This window comes from Marmota monax, unplaced genomic scaffold (assembly GCF_021218885.2).
Source record: "Marmota monax isolate L192 unplaced genomic scaffold, Marmota_monax_Labrador192_F-V1.1 WCK01_AAM20220418_F8-fsc00016, whole genome shotgun sequence".
NCBI classification, from domain to species: Eukaryota; Metazoa; Chordata; class Mammalia; order Rodentia; family Sciuridae; genus Marmota; species Marmota monax.
Genome location: NW_026695209.1, coordinates 16,241,296 through 16,263,367, shown reverse-complemented (window position 1 = coordinate 16,263,367; position 22,072 = coordinate 16,241,296). Strand labels below are relative to the sequence as shown.

At 33.3% G+C, this 22,072-nt stretch overlaps 1 protein-coding gene across 6 annotated transcripts in view; it reads left to right on the top strand.

Moving 5' to 3' along the window:
- The window catches only part of Robo1 (roundabout guidance receptor 1), a 1,045,885-nt gene that overhangs the window by 885,435 nt on the left and 138,378 nt on the right, over positions 1-22,072 (top strand). The gene's annotated exons all lie outside the window — the stretch shown is intronic.

Below are 22,072 nucleotides of genomic sequence, written 5' to 3'. Positions count from 1 at the left end.
CAGGAAAGTGCATTTTTTTTCCAATAATAACCAAAGGTTTGGTTGTTGTTTATAGAATCGTATTAAAAGCCATGAAGGGCCAATTTCTGATGGAGATTTAAAGAATTTCTTCACACAGGAGAGTGTCTGATAGGGGATTCATGGTTCGCTTATTCAGTCATTCATTAAGCGACACTTATTGAATGTCTACCATGTCCTTAACTCTATTCTGTGTGCTAAAGACAAAAGTTTTCTTAAAACCCATAGGTGAGTGGGGGTAGGAGACAATAACAAATAAAGATATAACATGCTAACTATACTGTTCATCGTTATGATAAGATTCTGATTCCACTGCAGAACTGGTTTGCATAAGGGAAAGTTTATAGAATTACTGCAGCCTGCCCTTGCCAGCTTCTTCAGTCCTGTGAAAGCAGATGCTGAGGTCTCAACCACTGTGAGAGACTTGACTGGGCAGAGTGTGTCCCCAGATCCTAGCACAAACTGAATAAAGCAATAGCTAAGGCAACTGGGGGTGGGGGAACCTTGTAATTCAAGGCCAAAATGGTTCCCAGTCAATAATTCTGCCCTGAACAATGCAGCAGAACTTGGGCAAGGCGACTAAACTGTAGTGAAATACTGTGAAATAGCACCAGGGAAACCAGGGCAAGCTTGTTAGAGAAAAAAGTTCTGAATGCTTTAAAACTGGGGTATTTTGTAATTTTTTTTTCCTTCTCAGTCAGTTAGAGAAAGATCTTTGCACATATTTTAAGGCATGTGGCTTCACTCCTTTTTTTTTTTTTCTGTAGTTTTGCCTCTTTATACAGAGGAATGACTAAATTATTGGATGTTGAGTGAAGTGCTTTTGCAAAGTAAATAACTGTAGTACTTTAGTGCATGTTTTAAAAGGCTTATCAGCCTCATTTTATTTTAGTTATTTTACTTATTTCCTATTAAATACATATAAGATATGTTGCATAGAACAAAATGTATCACATAAGTAGAATTCAGTATGGAAGAGAAAGCTATGCCCTCAATTTTGTTTGGTCATCTGAAAATGAACATCTGTACCTTTATACTTGCTGCAATTTTCTACCCTAGCAATTACTCACATGAGCTAGTAGGATATAATTGTCCAAGGTTCATGTTCATCTGGGTAATTTAGTGGAAAAACCCCTATTAGATAAGCTGGCTGACAGAATTTCACTAAATTGTTTACCAGTTAATCAGCTTTGTTTTATGATGGGTATAAATTCGTATTCTCTATAAAGGTATATGTGCACATAATTTCTTTAAAGTATATGATAAACAAAACTCAGAAATAGCATATTCATTCAATGTAAGAGTCTGTAGTAAAACAGAATAAATCCATTCTTAAGTAATTAAAATTATAAGTAAATTTTAAATTTTATGATACGCTTTAAGGAGGATTATCAAATTATCAGTCTCAATTTATATGATCTCAATTTGTATTTGATAAGAAATCTATTAAACAGAAATACTAAGTATATTTTCACGTCTGTCATACATAGCAAGGTGAATAGAAGGTCATTTCTGAATGTTTTTATTTATGTAGAATAATGAGTCATACTAAAGACTATTAGTACTAATAACTGTTGTTGCTTTAATGCATTTGTTCAAAAAGGGACACAATCTGAATTACTTATATCTTTGGTTGTTTTGTAAAAGCTATGGTTTACCATGATATGGAAGTCAAAGCAAATTTTCTCTGATACCTTCAAGTGATTTATTTAATTTTTACTAAAATGAATTTAGCAAGTATCTTTTTTGCAATAAAGAATAAAACATCTGAAGGAGTTTTCAATTTGCATCGACTGTGCAGGATCATAACACCTGGAAACATTGAGGACAGTGAGAATACTTAAATTATGTGATAATTTTAATTGTTGCAGTTATGGGCCAGCTGTAGTATTAGAGCTGAACTAAATGACTAATGAATGGTAAGGACTGGTCAGTGAAACTGGTTATACATTGCCTAGGTATAACAAAGTAATAGTCCTCTGTTACGAACTAGCTACTCTTCATTGGCAAAATTCTTATGTTAGAAAATGATTAAGAAAATAAGTAGAGCTCTCAGGATTGTTCTATCATATGAGATGATTTTATTTACTCAGAAATTATTTGTTGATCTCCTTATTGTGAAAGAAACACTACCAGACCCCAAGTATTCAGAAAATAACAAGGCATTGAAACTTAGTGATATTGATTTCTTAGGAGTTGTCAAGATGGAGATGAGGCATAATATTAAAGCCATTCAGGGCTAAAACTGATAAATGGTTAATACAGTTATTCAGTAATCAACAACTTTGTGCACCTACTATCTGTCTGATACAGTATTTTATGACTGAGGATAAGTAAGAAGACAAAAATATTGAAAAAGAGTTAGTGTTGGGGATTGTCCAGCACACGACCATGCAGAGTATAGAGCAAATCTATCAGGAGGATTTGTTTTCTTTCCCGTCCATATCCAAATTGGAAAATTATAGGATATTAATCTTTGAAGAACTTTAAATTTTTTTTATTGAGGAAACATATATTCCCTTAAGGCATTTTTTTGGAAATTTAGTAAAATCTGAAATGGTTTATGGTATGGATTTTGTCATTATTTTTATATAATGGTTAAATTTAATCATTCTAATTAATAAATATGAGTAAAATAAATAAACATCTATAATAAAGTTCAACTAGGCTTATCCTCTAAACTTTTTTTTAAATAACTCAATTTGAATATTTCATACTAGAATACCAGCACATCCATTCTGTGGATACTGATTAAATAGGTAAGAGCACTGATTTCAGATTTAACTGATATGGTTTGTTTCCCAGTTTTGTATCTCTGTATTTCTTTCTTTTTTTTCTCACCAATAAAAGTTAAGATGTTCTGGTAAAAATTAATGAGATGAACATATAACAAATTGTTAACCCAGTTCTTAGAATAGCATTAAACACTTAAATAAATGTTAGCATTGAGGACATATATCTTGCACCTAATAGCCAATAAGGAAGTGTAGTTATTAATTTCACTTGAGTGTTATTGTATGGCAGAATGATGACATATACTTTGATAATATGTAATATGATATGTGATTCTTGCTGTCTTGGAAGCTTCTCCTGGAGCTCAGTGGTAAGATCCTGTAATTTAACATCAAACAAACCTATGATGGAAAGCTGGTTCCCCCTTACAACAAACAAATGACCTCATCTCCCAAAATGTGTAAAGTCTATGTGTAAAATAGTAGAAACTCTTGTATTTTTACAAAGATTAAAAGAGATTCAGTCCTCAACATAAACTCTCTACATAGTCAACTGCAGATTTTTAGCTATTTATAGTAGAGTCATTAAGAATCCATCACATGAATTTATAAGTGCAAATGGGGTAGTATTTTAGATTTATGTATATTTTCTCCTTCAACAAAACAATAATATAAAGTTACTTATAAGAAAACAAATCAAAACTTAGGAATGTGCAAAGGAGAAACTTTAAATCATTCACAATCTCATTACTCCTAATAGTTGATCTTTCCTTCTTGACACTGCTTGGTAGATACATCATGTATCTGTATGAATAGCTATTCTCTCTCTCTCTCTCTCTCTCTCTCTCTCTCTCTCTCTCTCTCTCTCTCTCTCTCTCTCTCTCTCTCTCTTTTTGTGTGTGTGTGTGTATGTTATGTGTTTTTACAAAAACTAGAAACATTTGACACCAGGCTTTCTCAAATATATTACTAACGATTTTGTTTTAGAAAGATGTCCATGATGTTCCTCAAATTATTTTGAAAAATTAATGAAATAAAGTTAGCATGGACAATTGTGTTTGCAAAGTATTAGGGTGAGATAATCAAATGGGTTTCTTTGCCATTGGACCTTGAAATATTTTCATACAATAAGGACTGTTCTTATCTCCAAATTGGGACTAAAATATCCAGGATTTTCCAGACATAAATGACTTTTTAAAGAAAATACATAAGATCAGTTAATTTTATGATAATTAGTGTTTTATGCAGCATAGTTTTGGAAACTACTAATTTTTATGTACTTTTTCAATTAACATTTTATCTTGAGTATTTCATTATCTTCTTTTGAAAAGAACATGATATTTAGTGATTGTGTAATAGTTCTTTGCAATGAAGTTCCTATTTTAATAACAAATTAAAAATCTTCATTGTAGAATGTGGTTGGTTGAAAGCTTGAAATTAAACACACACACACACACACACACACACACACACATCAAATCTGAGGTGACCCAACGAAAGTATATGCAAGTACAAGTGAACTGGGGATGGGGGAGGATGCTAGAGTATTGTGCAAAAAAGATTCCATTCCATTTTTTTGTTCCTCTAGGAGGAATTGCTTCTAATAATTTCATGGTAACCTGTCAATCTGAGGCAGATGCTTTATCCTTCCTATATAAGTGAGAGATACTACTGCTACATGCCTTTTTCCTTTGTTCAAGATCATTTTGAAAGCATAATTTTAAACAAAATTATCTCAACTAGGAGGTTGCAGGGAAGAGGTTAGGAAAATTTATTCAGGCAGGCATTTTAATCAAAGACGCATTTGTTAGAAATGTGGTCAAAAGTGTACTTGGCCAAGTCACACAAATAATAACTTTTTTCCCTTTGAGCCCTGGCCCAAGGCTTTAGAAATGAGTTATGAATGTAAATAAATACAAATCAATAGGAGTTCTGTTTTTATTATTTCTCAGGGAATTTCTGTACAATTTGAGAGCAACTTGCTGCAAGTTCAGCAGATGATTAAGTTTAACCTTGATCCTGAGCCAGCAAAATTGGCTTGCTTTCTATCAGCAAGGGATGTAAATTTACTCGGACACATTTTAATTGGCATTTATGCAACATGTACACACAGATGCTGAATTCATTGAGAAATCCTGAGTGCCATCTGTTTAATGAGCTTTGCCCTCTATTGTAGTACACCATAAAATAAAATTGGATTCCCTTGGCTTTCTCATATATTTATCTTAAACCATACATTTTGAGTGACCACCCTATTAGCGTGCTATTCTGTTAAATATTAGTTCTTACTATAATAATCCAAATATATACTTTATTTTCTCTTTCCTTTTATGTGGAGAGTTTTTCTTCTACTCTCTCTCTTAGAAAAAAAGATTATCTTCATAAAGTGTCTTTAATAAGTTTCAAAAGCAGGGTTTTTTTTTTTTAAGTTTAAGGTAATCTCTTAGTAAAACATCTAACATAGTTATATATATAGAAATAACTATATCTTATAAAATGCAAATTTATTTTTTAAATTTTTTTTAGTTGTAGATGGACATAACAATTTTATTTTATTTTTTTAATTTTTATGTGGTGCTGAGGAACAAACCCAGTGCCTCACAATTAGGCAAGCACTCCACCACTGAGCTACAACCCTAGCCCTGCAAATTTATTTTTAATAATATAGTTAATGTTTCTAAATTTAAAAGAAAATATTTAAAATAATCATTTTATTTTTGTTTTTTTCCCCCCATTTACAATAAAAACTTTTTGTTGGACCCAGTTTCAAATGAAAGTCAGTTGACTCGCTGCAAGACTTAGGGCAGAATATAATCCCCAAATGATCTACATAGACAGACCTTGAAGGAAGACCTTGAGGCAATCATGTGAAGGTTAAGGGGGAAGTGCTGGCCTTTGCCCATGCAGTGCCTTAGGTCTTAGACAGTAAAAACGCAGCTGGGGGCAGGGGCATAGCTCAGTGGTGCAGTGGTAGCCTGGCAAGTGTAAGTCTCCAGCTTGCAATTATTAAAAAAAAAAAATCAAAATTATAACATCAACAATAAAAAGGTAAGTCTAAAATACACATTTGAAAAAAAAAATCTGTAACAGATATAGATGACATGCTACAATTTGAATCAAAATTACAACTCTACCTTTCTGATACAATAAGTCTTTTACTTTAAAAAAGAAACCTAAACCAGCAAATTATTTTTTTGTGTGCCTTTTCATTTTAAAGTAGATAGTCTTAAGAGAGCTGTCACTTTTTAAAGCTGTCATGATGACAGAATGAACCATTCATTTGATCAGTATTGGCCTTATATCTCTGTGACAGCTAGTGATTATGGTGACATTGTCTTCAACCTAAATTTGTGAGCCTGAGAATGAAATTCTTGAGCTTGAAAGATGTTTAAAACTGAAAGTAAACTAACAGATACAGTATCAAATTTAAGTGGTTGTTACAGGAATGGATTTAGTTAATTTCCTCATGTGGTTAATGCTTAATATAGTGATATTACTTACTATATTAATATAATTTTCTTCTAAGTATTAAGACTCTGGGGTTGCTTTAAGAGGAAAACTATAAAATAAGCAACACCCCCACCACCACCCTACCCCAGGGAGCCACCTCAATCAAATCTTATGGTTTCCAAGGACTTTTCATTAAAGTCCCACTTAGAGCTCCTTCAGAAATTGTCTTAATTCCATCTAAAAAAATTTTTAAAGAATTTTTTTTAAATTAGAATTCCTTTGTTACCTTTGGAATCTGTTCAAGTGTTCATGGGTAATGGTAATCTGATTTTAAGTCAATGGTCTTTCTTAAACTATTTGGGTTATTATAGAATTAAACCAATTACTTAACCTAACAACTCAATTTTTCCACCTTTGAAATGAAAAAAAAAAAAAGACTTGGACTAAAGAGATCTCTAAATTCCTTTTAACTAAAACATTCAAATTTCAAAATGATATTCATATAAAATAAGATCACAGAATGTAGATTACATTGCTTATCTTTTATCTCTGACATGTCTCCAAAATATAAAACTTTAGAATATAAGAATAAATCCTTCTCTGTTAGAATTAAACTGAAAATCTTCTTTAAAATTCCCTTTGCTTTGGAAAATTCACATCCCAAACAATCTTCTTCTATCTTAGCCTTCCTTCTAATTGAAATTAAATTCTGTAACACGTTCATCGCATCTCTTATGCCTTTACTCCATAAAACTTTTATTTCACGTAGTAGCACCTACTCACCTTAACTGCTCATATTCTCTGTGTGGATCTAAATTTTCTCAAGTACAGACTATCAGTCTTTGGGACAAAGGTAAGAGGTAGGAAATAGGGTCCAGGTGGGAAAGGCTGTAGGTTTTGGAGAGGTGGAGTTATGGGCAGTGAGCGGTGGGGGTGGTGTTGGCCAAGCAGTTATTATAGAATAATGTCTCAAAATAGAAGTAGGCCTCGGTTTTTCACATGACCTCTAAGTAAGAATTCAAATGTCTGCTTACTGAATTAAAATCAAAGATGTATAAATAAAAAAGATAATTGACATGGGGTTTGGAGGTAGAGAAAATGATGGTTGTTTTATTTTTTTTCCTTTTTTGTAAAGTCTAGTTTATAGACATGCATTACCAAACCTTATAATGGAGATATGTGAGGTGTGGTTAACTAGAAGTTGAAACTGCCTCAACAGTCTGTCAACTTTGATTATAATCTGGAAGATTAAGGTATGAATTTCTTTAAAAAAATGACTTTATTTTTTACATAGTGCTGACCATCAAACCCATTGCTTCACACATGCCAGGCAAGTGCTCTACCACTAAGCCACAGCCTTAGCCCGTGAATTTCTTTTCAATGCTAAAGTTGGTAGAATGTCACATATGTTAAATTACTCAAGTTGGAAGTAGTGTTTATGGATTAAAATACTAAAACATCTTCTACGTGCAGAAGGCCTCATCAATTAGCATGAATAATCTTCAGAAGTTCATTTCCTAGCCATCAGTGTACCAAAAAAATTGTACTAGAGACTAACTTATTAATCTGGCTTTTCTTATGTCTTTACTTTTGTTTAGTTGCTACTTTGATCCTAACTCTGAATTTATGCAACCATATGAGCCCAATAATATTTTTAATTGCCAGTATGGCCCCATAGCCTGCTCTCGTTCTTGTGAGAAATGGGGCAATATTTCAAGTATTTCTTAGATCAATTAGTCATAATTGCAGTAGTTGTAAATTATTTATAGTGTTTGAGAGAAGAATATACATGTCTGTAATGTCACTTGTCACCTGGTAGGGTACCCATTTCATTTTCTTCTTTGTCAATTACTTTTCTCCATGTGCCTATGATCCCCTCAAATCCTGGAATGTCATAGGCTTAGTGATTGTGGTTTTTCATTTACTAGTGATGATGCTCTGAAATTCTTTTCCTTTGATTCTTTTGCTTCTTAGGAAAGAGAAATGACATCATTTTCAAGATTTTCATGACTAAACAGTATAAGTAGTTTGTTAGTAAAGATAATACAATTAGTGATCCCTAAAAGGTATGCTTTCAATCAGAAAAATTAAACACAACTGATTTTTTTTCTTATATGAAATGTTGGTCATTATCTTCTATTATTTTTTGGAAGTTAAAGAGAACTTCATGACTCAAGTATGCATGACTCAAGTAAAATTATTTGTCTACTTCTGACCTTGAGAACACAAAAGAAAACCAATATAAGAAATTATGATCAAAAAATGCTGCTACATCATTTGTTTAGGGTTATTATTACATTAAATGATATGCATCCAGATTATTATATATTCACATAAGCTTTCCCTTATTACAGTGAATTTGACACTAATAAACAAACAAAAATAACAAATAGAAATATAATTCAAAGTAGGAATAACAATGTGTTTTCAATTTTATTATTTCCTGGCTTTTGGTATTTAGGTCAAAAAGGCATTCTATGTTTTGCCATGCTACAGTTTTTTTTTCTTTAACTCATAAATAATCTTTCATATGACTCAATGATTTGCTCATTAAGACCGTGGGATTGCTCCAGGATATCTGTAAGTCCATACCCTCATCTGCATAATTATAGGTTATTGTCAACTAAAAACAATCATGAATTTAATGTGGGCTTTTTATTTACTTACCTCTCAATATCTGTGAAAAAACTTGAAAACCTGTTTAAACTAGAAAAACTGTTTTCATAATTTCTTTAGCAGCAAAATGTAATTTTGTATCATTAGAGACAATGTAAATCTTATTTAAAAAATAAATGTGGATTTCAATCACAGGTTTTTTTTAATAAAGCTAGACTCTTTGAATCCAAATACATATTATTAAGACTGGAAACATCAAGTTAACTTAATGTCAAATTTACTTTAAAATACTGAATTTTACTGTATGAAAAAAAAAACATATTTCATTTTTAGGAAGGTACAGAGATTTTAAGAATCAAAATTTAATTCATATTTTAAAATATAATATCACCAATTGTGCTTTCTTTTGTCAAAATTAAGTATCAGTAATTGCAGCTAAGAAAGTTAAACACTATCAATTTCCAGTTATTCTACCTTTCCCTCTGATAATCAATATTATATTCTAATAATCAATATAGTATTATAGTAAAAAGATTTGATGACTAATAAAATTATTTTTTGTTTAATTTTTATTGCAGTTCTAACTGAAAGAGTTGCTAATATATAAAGGAAACTTACATTATATATGCCAAAAGAGCCTATCAATTATTTAGGAAACAGGTTTATCAACATATTTAAAATATAGACAAAGTTTTATGATGATCAGATTTTATTGACCCATTATAAACTTTGTTTGGTAGAAACAGAAACACCTTTCAGTAAGTAGAAAATAAAAAATAAATAAATAAAACAGCAGTCAAGAAAACAGAAGTTACAGCTGCTACTTTAGGAGAAATAAAACATTATACATTTGTTTAGTTTACAAGAAATGTTGCTATTCCAACTGGGGTCTGTTAAAGGAGAAAAGTAATCCAAAGCTTGCCAGCATTGCAAAGAAACTCAGAGGTTTCTTTGTATTCCCCCCCCACCCCGAAGTTGCTAATAGTTTTATAGTTCCTTAAATTGCTTGTAGGATATATTTAAAAAAAAAAACTGGTCAGCTAAGCTGGACTTAGGAACCATTTGTTCTTCATTAGAAGCAGAGACCTTAAACTCTCCAGAGAAAGCACACCCCCCACCTTCCACCTCCCAATACATCTGACCTAGTTCTTGTTTAATTCTCATTTTGACTATTTATCATATTAAAACTATTCTTTGATCTGTAGACCTTAAATAATTTACCAAACTCAATAATTATAAATATAACTAATTATGTTTGGTTTGTATTGGTTTTCTGTAAATTTTATGATTAAAATATAACACATAGAAGAATCAGCTCCAATTATGAAATTTAACCAAAATTTTGTTCAAAGAAGTTAATTGCTGTTTATTTGTGAGTTGCCATATACACTGACATTTAGGTTGTGGCTGCAATTAAAAGAGGGATGACTGGCCATCTTCTTGGAAGCCCATGACTTGATTAGTGGGAGGTGGGGGCCTTGGTTAGGGAGTGGTAATTACCAGGCAGGTACCCATAGGGTTCAAAGATGTACAGGCATGGTGATTTTACATCATTCCAATTCTCACCATCCTCAATATGTCATTCCTAAAACTGGTTTGCCTAAAATGTCCTTGCTTCAGGATTCCCTTTTCCCATCTTGACTTTCATTCTTTTACTTCATTCATTTTTACAAATGAAAGGCTATTCAGACATTCAGATCTTTCTGTTGTGCACCTTTAGAGGTGTAAAAAGCCTAAGGGCAGCAAATATAGGAGCATGTGCCCTGTTCCTCAGTATCTCAGACAGCATGGACTGGGTGATCGATGAGCAAAAATAACAGATCTCTCAAGTATATAAAATCATTTTGTATGAGGATAAAATTGGGTGGGAGTTGAGTGGAAATGTAAATTCACAGAGGAAAATGAACACTGTGAAATTTACAACTTTAAGAGGCTGTGCATATATAATGTTATTCCTTGGCATCCATTTCCCTTAGTATTCAGATTCTCCTATCCCTTAGATAAAACAGTATAGCATTTGCATATAACCTACACATATCCTCCTGTAAATCTCCTATAGATTACTTATAATGCATAGTATAATGTAATGCTATGTAATAGTTTTATACTCTTTTATTTAGTGACTAACAACAGAGAGTGTACATGTTTGGTACAAATGCAGTTTTTTTCTCCATATTTTTGATCTGAAGCTGGTTGAGTGTATGGATGCTAAACCTGGAGATGTGAAGGGCCAAGTATATCTTTAAACAGGTAGGGTAGACATTGAATCACAATGGTCTTTATAGTTCATTGATGTACAGAATTATGAAGAGTCACAGAAGTTTTATTTTTTAACTCAGTGTCTATGATATGGAATAATCTAGAACTTTTGTAGGAGCCAACTTTGACCAGTGATTTTTAAATTTTTTTAAAAATTTTTTTCTCTTTCTCGCACTCTTTTTGTTGATAACCCTGGTTTTTTGTTTGTTCATTTCTTGCATTTGAAGTAGTCTTTGAGGACATCTTAGGTTTGAGATTCCTTATCTTTTCAGCTATTGCATAGCTGTGATAACTGCAGCAAACCACTTGGTAGTGTTTTCCCTGTGTCAGTTTTACAGAGCCCTATGCATCCCTCTGGTAGCTCATCATCAACTTTGTGTCTAGTTTGATTTGTGGATCAGAACTCACCAACTTGACACGCATGAGCTCTTTACATTTGGATACAAGCATATCACAGTAGGTCAAGTGTTTGTGCTAAATCTTTGGGAAATTAAAGAAGTCCCTCTACCAGGACATCATGGGTGAGGGTATTCTTCAGCATCTTTGAAAACATATGAACATCCATCACACCCCCTGCAAGAGCCTCTCTTCTGTGTGAGCCAGGAGCTCCAGGGAGAGGGCTAGAGCTTCTCCTGTTCTCAGAGCTGGCTATGGTTCCCTAGGACATGGCTTTAACCTGCCATTGTTAGTGGCAGTTGTTTGGCCATAAATAAACTCACCTGAGACTTTGAAGTTCGGGTGAGAACTGTGGAAGACCTGCTTTTTGTAGCGTGGGATTTCCCTCCATTGAAACCATTTTACTTCCAGGATCTGATATAAAAATAAACATATGCAAATAACATTTAAGAATGATTTGTGCTTCAAGATTTTTACTTTGATAGAGCCTTTTTTTTCCTCCTTGAGTTATTTTGTGTTCCATATTTGTTCTTTTTGCTTCTATACTTCCTGAGGATAAATAGGTTGTATATTTCACAAAAATACAGTTATTTGTAAAGATAGCATCACTGATAAGATTTGTAAAATGATTTGCTTTTCTACTAATTTAATCCCTAGTACCTTCAGTCAGGGCTTGTTAGTGTGATTCCAGTGCTCAGCAGAAGGGGGTCTTCAGCCTTGTCTGCCAAAGAAGCTGGAGGCTGCTGGGACTCTCCCAAGAGCCCTGTAGTTTGTTAAGGAAAAGGCAGCTCACACAGCTTCACAATTGCATGTTTGTTATGTTCCTTGGAGATTGAAAGCCCTGTTAGGTACTCTGCATTATTATGCTGAAGCCCTAGACAGCCTGTGATAGGGCAAGATACAAGGAATGAACAGATCTGAAAGTTATTATGTTCAGGAATAGTAATAGTGATATAGGGCAGATTGTCACCAATTAAAGACATTTTTGTCTAGATGATATATCCCTGTGTGTGCTATTTAGACTCGGTGTTTTGTTTTTTTTTTTCTTCCCGCTCTCACTGAAATATTCCTTTGGGCTTGGGGAGGGAAATGTTATAACTGGCAGCATTAATTATGCTGCACAAAGATGCACAAAGATACATTGGTGAGAACAGTTTTTTTGTTTTTTTTTTTTTTTGTTTTTAATCTAATAGCTATTTTCTCTGGTCCTTCACAATTGCCAGTGAGGTTTTAATGAGATCATTTTAAACTGTGAGAATGTTTCTCCCTTGAGATTGTTCTTTCCCTCCTATCCCCCAATAAAATCTGAAAACGGCCTTTAACCCTCCTCCTGGGCTTCAGAGGATGAAGGAGCACTTGTGTATATTCCCCCACCCCCAGCCACCTTTGTTCCCCAGCAAATGCTTTAAATTAGAAAACATTCTAATATTTTCGGACACTTTTAAAAATATATGTGTTTATCAAAATAAAGTATGAAAGCAGTTGTTGTGAGGATCTAATCTCATGCATGTCCAGTAGTTCAGACAACCTTAAGTCCTGTCCTTCTCTCCTGACTGTGGGTCCTCATTTGCAGCTGGAGGTGGGAGTCAAAGTGAGGAAGGTTGTACAGAGATGGTATAAATTTGTGATTTTATGAGCTATCATAGTGCACAACTATTTTAAGGAATTATTTGAAATGCTAGGAATGACACTCCTCTGCACTTCAGTTTAAAGTGACAGAAATTCCTCAGCTGGGTGTATTTTGAAATGGCCAGAAGTGGATTTCTCATGTCAGCCACCAAAGTCTAAGTTCTAGAAGGCCAATAGAGTTTAGTGCTAAAAGTTCATATTGTTGCAGCCAACAGAATTCAGGCCCATTTCCAAATTTATCACTGGCTGACTGAATATTATACACTTGTAAAGGAGCTGGAGAAAAATATTCAACCTGTCCTAAGTCACTCCACCTAGGTGTGAAATGAAAACAATAATGGTCCTCACTGATTAGTTCACTATGAACATTAAAGGAGTTAGTACTAATATATCCCTTGGAACAGCACTGACACTTGGTATGAGTGCCATGAACGTGAGCTGTTGCACAGGTTACCTTGTTGTTGTTTCTTACTGGTGACTTTCCAGCCTTTTCTCAAGAATCGTTAGATTTGGATTCTCCCTCCCCCTCCATTGTGGAAGTGAAATGGCATCTCCTTCCATTCTTGCTTCCCTCTTCATTTCATTCACTGAACTACCAGGACAAGCATTTAAATATGATAATTCCATCTTAAAATTACTTTGCTTAAGACTTCAGTGTGGGCTCTACCTTCTCTGTCAAACTCATGTCACACACATTGCTCTCAACCTGACTCACTACATAGGGTCGACATCTTTAAAATTTCCTTGAGTGTATCCCCTCAAACCAGATTATTTCCTTTGCCTGCAGTGTGCTTCCTTGGGATATTTTCCTAATTTCTCAGGCTTCAGCTTAGTTGTTCCTTCCTCAGGGTTCCTTACTTCCTCTCTAAATTATGTTTCTTATAATTCTTATCCTATTCCTTCATGGCATGTATCGTAATTCTGTCTTTGTGCTTGTGTTAACTTGAATATTATCTGTTTACCCCCACAGTACAGACCTCAAGGACCACGAGCATAGGACTCATGCCAAGTTAAGCCACGTTTCATACCCAACACCCAACATGCAGAAACTGTATTTTACTCATTCTCTGATGTATGCTGTGTCTTGGACATTGTTCAGGGTACTGGAGATATAGAGGTGATAAAGACAACCCTGTTCTCATGGACCTGACCTTCAGATACAAAGAGCTGGGCAATAAATACAGAAGTATAGTCTTTTGATTGAGGAATCTCTCAGGGCAGGGTGCTAAATGTAAAAGAAAGAATGCATGCCTGTCCTGCTCTAATCAGGGTCCCATAGCTCAGATATCTCATTTTGTCTGTGTTTTTTTAACCCTGCTGGGCTACTCCTGAATGTGACTTTTGCTCTGGCACTTAGAAACCCTCATCAATAGCATTCTTTGTCCTCCTTTCCATTTGTACTGGCAGCTGAAAAATTTGGCAATTCCTTACATAGTGACTAATGGCAATACTTCTTTGCAGATGTAATGCACCATAAAAATGGCAAGTCCTGTACAAACATTAAATAATTAGTTTTCATAATAACCCTATCAAGATAGAGTGTAAAAACTCTCTGTTTTGTATGGAAATAACTGAGTCGTTATGAATGTACTAACTAGAGTCACAGAATAGTGGAAGAATTTGTTGTGATTCTGAAATTCTTGACTTCTGTTTTCTAACTCATTCATGATTACAACAGTATAGGAACCTAATTGTTTTCTATAAATGTTGCATTTTTTCATTAATAAATCTATTTTACTTACAATTTACATCCAAAAGTATAAAATGCAAACATCTACTAAGTTACTGGCATCTTTAAAGTCGGGCGTATAATTCTAGCTATTGGACTTAATTTGGGGTTACATTTTTTTTTATGATCTCAAGGTGTTCGAGTCTGCTGAATATTAACTGTTTGAATGTTGATTCGTACTAATGTCTACTTTTCTCTGGAATATGTGACAGTCTTTAACTTACATACAGGGGATGCCAAACTTTTGTTTGTCTTCATGACTTAGTGACACTGTAATAAACACTAGGGAGTATGCTTTACTGTATGCAATGAAGGAAATGTCACAATGGCACCCATGTTTCTGCACAATGGAAATGTGGCTTCAAATTAGACCATATCTGGAAGTAAGTCTAAACATTAAAGGACTAGGGATGGGTCTGGAATGTAGCTCAGTATTAAGAGTGCTTGCCTAGCATGTGCCAGGCCTTAGATTCCACTTCCACTATTGCAAAGAAACAAAGAAAGAACAAGACCGGCTGTGACATACCCTCACTGTCATAGCCCAGCAGAACACAGCACATACACCATGTTTAAGTGAGCTGCTCTGCTGTTACACCTCATATAAAGAAACAAATTACACTGGCTTCCTTTATTCTCGTAATAGCATCTCTTTCCATTTGCAATAGTTTGTATTCGCTGTTCTCTAAGGTTGAGTGATGTTTGACATCTGTCCCTCTTATATGACTTTCAAAATGTGTAATTTTGAGTTTAAAAAAAAAAAAGTACTGCTTTTCTAGGATAAAGCATCAGAGGTTTGTGAAACCTTCAAAACTTCTGGTAGTTAAGAAAATAATTGCTTCTCCCATTCTTCCAGCATATTTTCTTTCACAGTCTTAACCAAAGTATAATTTAAGGTTTTAAAATAAAGTGGCATTCTATAAAAAACACTAGTAGAAGATGACATAATTATTGAAGAACATTCAAAGAATATTCAATCTCAAATTTTGAAACGTATATGTGTTTTCTTTAGGAAATAATCATTATTAAATCATAACTTCTTAATGATGTCTACATGTATCATTTAAAAAATTATTGGTTCTTTTTAGTTATATATGACAATATAATTTATTTTGACATAATCATAAAAGCATGGGATATAATTTGTTCTAATTCAGTCCCCCTTACTTCTCCTTTTCATTCCTTCTTCCCACCTCCTGTTCCCTTGCCCTCCTACTCTACTGATCTTTCTGCTCTTATAGTTTTTTTTAAAACTATTGTCTTGTGGATATGCATGATCATGAGAGTCACTGTGGTATATTTATACATGTACATAGGAACGTTAGGTCAGATTCACACTACTGTCTTTCCCTATCCCATTCCTTTTCCCTTCTCTTCATTCCTCATTGGTAGACAATGGAGTGATCCACTGATCTTTCTTCTATGTTTTCTTTTTTTAACCACCCCACCCACAAAACCTCATGAGTTTCCACATATCAGAGAAAACATGAAAACCTCTGACTTTTTGGGACTCACTTATTTTACTTAGAATGATATTCTCCAGTTCCATCCATTTACCAACAAATTTCATAAAGTCATTCTTCTTTATGGCTAAGTAAGATTCCGTTGTGTATATATACACCACATTTTCTTTATCCATTCATCTGTTGAAAGGCACCTAGGGCATATTCATACATTGTTGGTGGGTCTGCAAATTGGTTCAATCATTCTGGAAAACAGTAGGTAAGTTCCTGAAAAACTAGGAATGGAAACACCATTTGACCTAGTTATCCTACTCCGTGGTATATATCCAAAGGATTTAAAATCAGGCTACTACTATCCTGCAGCCACATTAATGTTTACAGCAGCACAATTCATAATAGCTAAGCTATGGAGCCAACCTAGGTGCCCTTCAGTAGATGCATCATTATTTTAAAAAACAAATTTCTTAGCCTTAGAAGATGATGGTATAAAGTAAATGAATAACACTTCTCAGAATATTATTTTATATGTGATTATTTAGTTTTTATTTCTAATGGGTTCTCGTTCTGTACATTTTTATTCTTGTTGAAATATTTTTAAAAGATTGGAATTATTCAAGAAATTTGAAGAAGTTTTAAGCACGATTCATATATGTACAAAGGAATATTAGCATAAATGGCAACAACTTCAATGTAAGAATGCAAATAGTTTAGATATGCTTGTACTTTCTTATCCAACTCCCAAACATATATGTGAATTCAGAATAATCTGCAACAAAATCCTGTTGCATTGCCTTTCCCTAAAAGGTGGATGTTAAGATTGTGTTTTTTTTTTTTGTTTGTTTTACAAATATCAGCATTTAACATGTATTTCACTGCAAGGGAAATGCAAGAATTGTAGCATAACTGTCAGGCACAAAATATGTGCCCAATGTATATGTTAAATGAGAGAGAATTATAGTTATTTTGAAATTAATGGGCATTTCTTCTCATCAACATGTAAATTGGAATTCAGACAGAGAACTAAAAGGATTATAAAAATGACTAACATATTCTCTACTAAAATTAAGGACTAGGTAAATGCTTAATAATTTTGAAAATAATTATATGACACATTGTAGTAGAGGCATGCTAAATATCTGTAGAGTTGTCTTTAGGAATATACTTCATTTATTTTCTTTTCCAATAAACTCTGTGCTTTTTAAGGGTTTCATTGATTTTTTTTCTCTTCCTAGTCAACAAGTTTACTATTTGCTGCAGGGTTGCATTCATGAGGTAGTTTGTAAAGCAGAAAAAAAAAAAATCCAAGACTGTGTTATTATCTCCCTTTATTTTCCCCAAGATACCTACTGATAATTAAATGCCCATATTTAATTAAAATGATTATTATTGTACAGTCTGTTCATTTTGTGGTAAAATATGAGTCATTGATAATAAGTAATACATCATGTATATTCTGAATAATGAATTCTGATTCCCAATATGCTGTGAATGTCAAGTATCTTCTTCCAAACATGGAAAATCTGAGAAAATTCAAGAATGCAGAATAAGATAAACATATGACTATCAAGAGGGAAATTTCTCACTTAATTTCTGTTCCATTGGAAAGAGATTGAAATACTAATTATATCATATACTTGTGTACTTAGAATTGTGAACTCTGTGTTAAGACCAGATAGGTGGACAACTAGAGATCTGAATTCTAACTAGAGATCTGATCATACTAGGGACTGAATTCTAACTTGGCCACTAAGTTTTTAAATATTCCTCATTGTGTAATGAAACTAATACACTCATTTTATCATAAGCTTGTTCTGGGGATTAAGTAAGTTGATACTTAGTATGGTTTCTTATACAGTAAACATTCATTAAGCATCCACCATCATTAATATTATCATTTTGCTAAATCATCTTCATCATTTTTATTACCTTTGTGACATGGTCCTCTACCCATGAAAGTCTTAGTTTATTAATTTCTAAAACAGAAAATTTGTACCACATACTCCTGAGGCCCCTAAGTGCAATTAGATTCTATGTTTCATGAAGTTGGATGCATTATAGTTTGCAGATGTTGAACACATGATTAGGGGACAAGATTAACTTGAGGAGCACTTGAGCCCATCAAGACTGGATAGAGTTATGAGACCCTGGTGCAGCGATGTACAGACATCATAGGACAAGCCTTCTGTGGTGGTGCTGAGAACCCCTCAAATCCATTAGAAACACAATGTATTTGATGAGAGAAATGTTTTGTACAGGACAATGAGGACATGGTTAGAAAGCCAAGGGTACTGCACAGGAAATAAGGATACCTGTGTTTTCCTCTTGTCTTTTTTCAGACAAATCACATAGGCTAGCAAGTGGCAATTTCCTGACACTCCATTGTATCTAGTTTGGGGATGAATTTGATATTCTCAGCTACTATATTGTTCTATAATGTTTCATTTCTTTCAGTTCTAACTTTTTATAATGTTCCTACAGAATGCTTTAATAAATTAATGCCTCCATTGTTTTTGGAACAGTTTACGTTTACGTATTATTTTCTACTTTTCCTCTTATCTTCTCAGCATTACACAGATAGGTTTCTAGCACACCACTGATATTTTTCTTTTCTGATAAAAAGCTTTCGCTATTTTCAAATTGTATTAAAATCGGTATAAATCTTCTCAGAAAGATAAATTATTAGATATTGTTTTTTCTGTTTAACAAAGGAAAAAGTGGAAATCATTTGAGCTGTGTTATATGCACCAGCTTGTACCCATAAAACTTCATAAATATGGAAGAAATATAATCTGGTTATAATATTAGAATGACTATGTCTTAACACCTTCTTAGGTGACATGTACTTGAATATACTATGTATGTTATTTACTCTTTTTCAAATTAATAGTGAGACCTTTTTAAAAAAAATATAGTCCCAAATTAAAAATTAAAATTTAATTTTTTTATACTATTTAACAATAAGAGAGGTAAATAGGGAGCCTACATCCTAGGAACAAATCTTTACTCCTCACACTTCAGATAAAGCCCTAATATCCAGAGTATACAAAGAACTCAAAAAATTAAACAATAAGAAAACAAACAACCCAATCAACAAATGGGCCAAGGACCTGAACAGACACTTCTCAGAGGAGGACATACAATCAATCAACAAGTACATGAAAAAATGCTCACCATCTCTAGCAGTCAGAGAACTGCAAATCAAAACCACCCTAAGATACTATCTCACTCCAGTAAGATTGGCAGCCATTATGAAGTCAAACAACAACAAGTGCTGGCAAGGATGTGGGGAAAAGGGTATACTTGTACATTGCTGGTGGGACTGCAAATTGGTGCGGCCAATTTGGAAAGCAGTATGGAGATTCCTGAGAAAGCTGGGAATGGAACCACCATTTGACCCAGCTATTGCCCTTCTCGGACTATTCCCTGTAGACCTTAAAAGAGCGTACTACAGGGATACTGCTACATCCATATTCATAGCTATTTACAATAGCTAGACTGTGGAAATAGCCTAGATGCCCTTCAATAGATGAATGGATTAAAAAATGTGGCATTTATACACAATGGAGTATTACTCAGCACTAAAGAATGACAAAATCATGGCATTTGCAGGGAGATGGATGGCATTAGAGCAGATTATGCTAAGTGAAGTTAGCCAATCCGTAAAAAACAAATGCCAAATGTCTTCTTTGATATAAGGAGAGCAACTAAGAACAGAGCAGGGAGGAAGAGCATGAGAAAAAGATTAACATTAAACAGGGACAAGAGGTGGGAGGGAAAGGGAGAGAGAAGGGAAATTGCATGGAAATGGAAGGAGACCCTCATTGTTATACAAAATTACATATTAGAGGATGTGAGGGGAAAGGGGAAAAAAAACAAGGGGGAGAAATGAATTACAGGAGATGGGGTAGAGAGAGAAGATGGGAGGGGACGGGAGGGGGGATAGTAGAGGATAGGAAAGGCAACAGAATACAACAGTCACTAGTATGGCAATATGTAAAAACGTGGATGTGTAACCGATGTGATTCTGCAATCTGTATACGGGGTAAAAATGGGAGTTCATAACCCACTTGAATCAAATGTATGAAATATGATATGTCGAGAGCTTTGTAATGTTTTGAACAACCAATAATAAAAATAAATAAATAAAATAAAATTGAGAAACATTACAAAATATAGACTGATTATGAGAAATGTTAGAGGAGAAAATGAGAGATGTTTAAAAAGATCTGGATTTGGGTCTACATATGGATGTTGAAAATTTTTCTTCCATATTGCTGCCAATTGCTTAGATTTTATTTTTATTTTAATGAATTAAATATACACATGTGTTAAGAAAATTCAACAATTTAACTAAGGCTTCATATCATTTTATAATGTGACACATACCATTTTTTCTCAAAAGAAAATGTTCAGGGCAAGTATAATAAGAAAGAAATATTGCTTTTATGAAAGAGAGGAGAAAAATCTTAAATTCATAGTTTTATGCAGGATTGCCTGTAGCCATAGGCAGTGCTAGAGTTTTATGCTTTACAGCTGCAAAAATAATTACATGAGCATTATCTAAGCAACAGTCTTTAATGGATTACATTTTGTTAGCTTTTCATTATATACTGTAAAAGTCCCAATAACATAATAAATGAAAAAAAAAATAGCTTGATTTATCTGACATAGCCCTTTGATATTTTGCAAGACATTCTATTATTCATTGGTTTATTTGAGATGTGATCTCAATTTGTAAATAAGATATAGTATTACCAAGTTGGATTAAAGCCTAACAAATTGAAAAATTGTGCAAATTATTTACTTTTACTTGAAAAATATTTTAGTTTGGGTATTTCTGGGGTGTTAAAGCTTTTCAGATGTGTTATCACAGATTAATAATTTTATCCAGCAAAACATACATGTTGCTTGTTAAGGTTAATTCGTTTGCTTTTTTTTAATAAAACTTACATTTTTTGTAGTACATTCTTAACATGTCATAATAATCTAAGCTTATAAATAGTGAAATTCTTAATAGTCTGGTTTTTTTATTATGTGGTAAAGGTAGGTAGAGTTTTTATTTCAACAAATCTTACTTTTTTGTCTATGTTTTATTGATAGTGTATAATTTATTAATAGTGTATGATGTTAGAATCACAACAGCTTGGTACAGTAATATTTCCTTGTCTTTTTTTCTTTTACTATTTTTCCAAAGATAGTGAAGCAAGTATTTTCCAGGCATTAGCATAGTCATAGTCTGCCCAAATTGTCTCAATATTTTAATTAAAGAACTGCTTTGAGTATGTGCTATGGTTTACTAAGATATATGCATGTGTTCAGTTGGTATAGAGGAACAAAATTCAAGAAATGAAATAGGAAAATAGAGCCTTTGGAAAACCTATTAATTTGAGGCTTTGAAACTAAAATTTAAGAGTAATGTTTGAAATACTGGTTTGAGTATAAGTTTTTCACATTGTAGTGCTTCATCTGTGAAAACATTTTTAAATGCCATTAGGATGGAAAGACATCCATTCCAATGTACAATTGTAGTATCAAATCTGCAAAGCAATTTATTTTAAAAGATAAATAATCTTTATCATAATGTATATCTTAATATACCTATAAACATTTTAAGCAGTGTCTTAAATTGGGCTTCTACAATGGGTCACATTCTGTTACACCCAGGATCAAGGATTTGAAGATGGGGAAGTTAACTATTCATTAGACCTCAATGAAGTATATATTCCATATCAGTTTTGTAAATCGGGAAACAGAGATCATAAAGAATGTGTTCAAGAAATACA